At 22.0% G+C, this 4,656-nt stretch overlaps 1 long non-coding RNA gene across 2 annotated transcripts; it reads left to right on the top strand.

Moving 5' to 3' along the window:
- Positions 1 to 268: 268 nt before the first annotated feature.
- On the top strand, positions 269 to 2,765 carry LOC126908710 (uncharacterized). Of its 2 annotated transcripts, XR_007704818.1 has the most exons (5): positions 269 to 1,716; positions 1,788 to 1,861; positions 1,940 to 2,170; positions 2,302 to 2,457; positions 2,545 to 2,765. It is a non-coding gene; the product is annotated as an uncharacterized LOC126908710 (long non-coding RNA). The 2 variants fall into 2 exon arrangements; XR_007704817.1 differs by having other exon boundaries at positions 1,940 to 2,457.
- Positions 2,766 to 4,656: the final 1,891 nt, after the last annotated feature.

Consider the following 4,656-nt stretch of genomic DNA (forward strand, 5'->3'; position numbering starts at 1 on the left):
TCTTACCTGAAGATTTTTCTTGGCTCTATAATAACTTTTGACAATATCAGGTTATAATAAAATAACACGAACTCAAATGTTTAGTTCATAAATTAACAATTAAGAATTTCACAATGATGATTACGAACTTGGCGTATCGATGTCGAAAGCATGATTCGACCAGCTCAATGAATATTTAGAGACAGACTCTCTTTTTAAGCCTTCAGCACTCGGCCCTTTTATAGTATTTTTTTTATAATTTATAAATAAAAGTGTTAATAATTTTTAAATGAACGACCATTATTGTGGACACAAACAGAGCAGTCCTCTGTTATATCATATTGTGATAGTGTCGAGTGTATTATGACAATATTGAATTAAACTATGTTGACAATCATTAATATCACTAACAACGACATGCCAATCATTAGTAATTGTATAGTCTAAGAATGAGAATGTGATTATATTGTTTCTAACAATAAGTTCCTATATTCTTTATCAATTATATTTATATGGGCATCATCTATTGTATTTCTTATTGAAGCTAATTCATTAGCGTTTCTGATTTTAAAAGAACGAATAGGAAATCCAATTTCAAGTTTGTCGGATTGTTTATTAATCATTTATTTTATGGTATCGAATTGTTTAAGATAAGAAAATCATTGATAGCACTAACATTACTTAGAGCTTTGTCTCTATATTGTTAAATAATTTATTAATGTGCATAATAGTAGAATGTAATGACAAATAATTATATTAATTCTAATCCAATACAAAAATAATTCACTCTAGAATTAAGTTTTATTTTTATCATAATATACAAAAATAAAAGTAGAAGAAAATAAATATTATAAAAGCATAGAACTCTACATAATTTTTCTGCGCTTTTCCAGTAGTAAAGTAAATGTATTTATTACATTATTAAAGTTAATTTTTTGTTCTATAATGATCTCAATACTCAATATATCCAAATTTGATACGTTCTTGCTCAAAGTCATTTTTGTCTCCAAACTGTTCACACGATTCATTTGCTCTACATTTTATTTTTAAAAAATGTTCCTCATTTCTGAAAGATGGAATATCTGAAAAACATGTTGAAACCATATCATGTGCAGTTATTAAATCAATTTTAGAATTTTGTAAATAATTGTGCTTCTGAAATAATTTTTAATTTTATATTGAGAAGTTCTCTATCAGCAATTCATTGTAATGAGTTAACAATTTCTGGCAAGTTTATGTACACCGAGTCTATAACTCTATTGTTAAATCATTGTTAAACGGATTTACCATTTCAAAATATCAGAATTTATATGCTATAAAATATTCACAGTATATTCATTTATATAATCTGTGGTAAATGTAACATAGATAATGCTAATGTTAGCATTCTTTAGCCTGTGCAATGTATTGACTTTAATAATATGTTCATTATTTCAACAAATTCTATATTTAGCTATGAAATACTATCTTCTCGTTACCATTGTTAATTTGCACTTTTTCTACATGGAGAAATAAATCTGTATTGTAGCTGAACTGTTAATTTTTTTTTCATTTAAATTAATTTATTAATAAAATAACAAATTCAAAATTATTTGTTATCTTTAACCAAAAAATCCTGAAACAGCGGTGACTCTAATCAAGTAAAAAATGATTAAAAACTATATTACATCATCTATATGCAACTGGAAATTTGATTTAGGTGATTTAGAGTCTGGTCCAAAAAGATTCATATTAGAGGTAAATCATGTATAAAACTAACAGTATAGTATTTATATTGTATATTAAATACATATTTTAATTGTTTTTAGTCTATTATTAATAGCTAATGAATTATATTTAGCTAATTCCATTAACAAAACCATGGCTCCAATCCTTCATTTTAGTAGGTTGAATATTTTTGTGTCTGGCATAATTATTGTTCAAAAATTAACTTTAATTAATTGTTTTTTATATTTATTAGTTATGTGGATCTAGAGGTCTCAAAAATGGAAAACTAACAAAGCTTGTTCTAGTACAAAAACTCATAAATAATTGTTAAAAAACTGACACTGTTCATATCCAGTTAATAATTCAATCTAAACTAGAAGTTGATGCTTATAGGGAATATATGAAAAGTCTAATTAACATAACAATTTATTGAGTATCCAAAGAATGGCCCGTCACAATAAAAATAATTCATCATTAAATCAATGTAGGGAACTAATTTAAGTAATCTAATCACCTAATAATAAGTAATTAAAACTGAGAAGATATAATTATTAATTTTTTAATAAATAACTTTTCTTGGGAAATTTCAACGAAACTTGTGTTTTATTTTCCAAGCATATACCTAAGTTTTCTGAAATATTCAACAAAGAAACAAATCACATTAGTCATCATATTCAAAATTAAATAATTGAAATATGTGCAAATAGAATAAGAGATTCAATTATAGAAGACAGTAATACACAGACTTAGTATAATGTTTGATGAAGCAAGGTAATAAATTTAAAAATGAGCATTAATAAAAAAAATATACAATTAATAAATACTAATATTACAACAAAACTTTTGCTTTATTTTTAGATATTATAAAGAAGAACAAATGTTTTATATTATTTTAAAACTTGTAAATTAAATACTAAAACTCAAATAACTTCACAATCCTATATTTATGCTAACATCATGTCTGGAAATTTAATGGAGTCAATCAAAAATTAGAATTAAATTTTCAAAAGCGATTTTTACTCATTGTATGTTCATAGAATAAATATTTTTCTTGCAGATATGTGAAAAAATATTAAAGTAAAAACCAATATTAATAAAATGTGTTTGTTTTATTATAATATTAAATATTTTTAGAAAACTTAAAGTTTTTTTAACATAATTAAATGTGTATATGTTAATTTTTCTCATTTCTCTATTCTATTTCTCATAAAAAAAATGTTTTTATAATATAATTACAGGATAATTGTTAATTTAACAATAGTAAAGTATTCTTGATTATTCAAAGTTACAGTTGTCATAGAAACAAATGACTTTTCAAAAACAGACATTTTCTTAGTAAATTTGAGTGATTTTATACTTTTTAGTAAAATTAATTATCTTTTTTCTCGTTTATACAGATTAATTAATTATAATGTTTGATGGAATTTATGTTAAGTCATATATGTTGGTACAATTTATTTTAATCAAATTCAATACAATTTTCAATATTTCTAAAATGCAGTACGATAAATATTGTTTGTTGTTTAACTTTCAAACTTATCTCTGTCGTAAGTACATTTATTAAAATATTTTAAAATATCTGAAATTTTAATAAATTACCAAAAATAGAGATTTCTATCATGGTAATTTTTACTTTTTAATAATTGAACGTTATCCAAAAAAAAAATTACATTAAAAAAATGTGACATTTTATTAATTTAAAATTACATTGGTTAAATTAATAAATAATTGCTGTTTATTTGTCATGTATATTTTAACAACAATTTATCAAAATGAAATTTTATTTTATTTGTTATATTCCCTAATTATATTATATACTTTATTTGCATATTAGTACCAATAGTTATGATTACTAATAATAATAATTTATAAAGAGGGTCAAGAATAATATAGAAAACTATTTTTAAATAGTAATGATTAAATTTTATTATAAAATATTATTATTTTTTAATTTAAAACAATTGAAAAATTATGTATATATTCAATGAGATACAATTAAATTTTTTTATTTTAGTATTATTTGAATAAAAAGTTTGGACACTGCTAAATTCTTAGTTTTTGTGATTAATTTTTGTGACACTATCCAAAATCTGATACGTACCCAATATTATAATATGAATTTTTTTATAAGATAATTGGTACTTAATGTATTGGCTTACTATTTTTATTTCAAAAATGTTTTATAAAATCGATAAATTATAACTCAGATTTAACGTTGGCCATTCTATTTCTCTTGAAAAAAATATTGAGTGTCAACTTTTAGCTTTTATTAGATACATATATTTCTTTAATAATCTATAGCTGAATATTTTTTCTGTATACTTTTAATTATAATAAATTTATCATTTTGTTTTATTATTATAATAAACCATTTAATATATTCTTAACTTAATTGAATGTAACTCAGAAAAGTTGTAAGAAATATTATATCAAATGAAGGCTAGATTTAATAATTCTATTTGGCTGATAGAATTATCTAAGATGTTTTTTAATAATTTTATATTTAAACTCTAGAATTATTAACTATGTAATAATTTTTAAGTTGATTTCGAATGCCTTGTATGTATGTCAATATTTTTTCAAATGAGAACACTAATATTTAATTAACTGCTTGCTAGTATTCTTGTTTATTCAAAATTACAATTACCATAAAAAGAAATGACTTTTAATACACATAGACATTTTATATTAAATTTGAAATATTTTATACTTTTTAATTTTTTTTTTCTGGTTCATACGAATTAATTAATTATATTAGCTAGTATTCAATGTTTCATGGAATGTACGTTAAATTTTAAACGGTGATGCAATTTGTATTGAAACGTATTACAATAATGTTTTATATCGCTGTTAAATTTAAATCTAATTTGTTTTATCAATTCCCTGAAACTTTTCTATAGGCACATCTAGTATAAAATTTTAGTGTGTGTAATTATTAATTTGTCACCCTATAGAATATTTTTATAAAAG

The sequence above is a fragment of the Daktulosphaira vitifoliae genome, unplaced genomic scaffold, assembly GCF_025091365.1.
Source record: "Daktulosphaira vitifoliae isolate Bord-2020 unplaced genomic scaffold, ASM2509136v1 Scaffold_5, whole genome shotgun sequence".
Taxonomy (NCBI): domain Eukaryota; kingdom Metazoa; phylum Arthropoda; class Insecta; order Hemiptera; family Phylloxeridae; genus Daktulosphaira; species Daktulosphaira vitifoliae.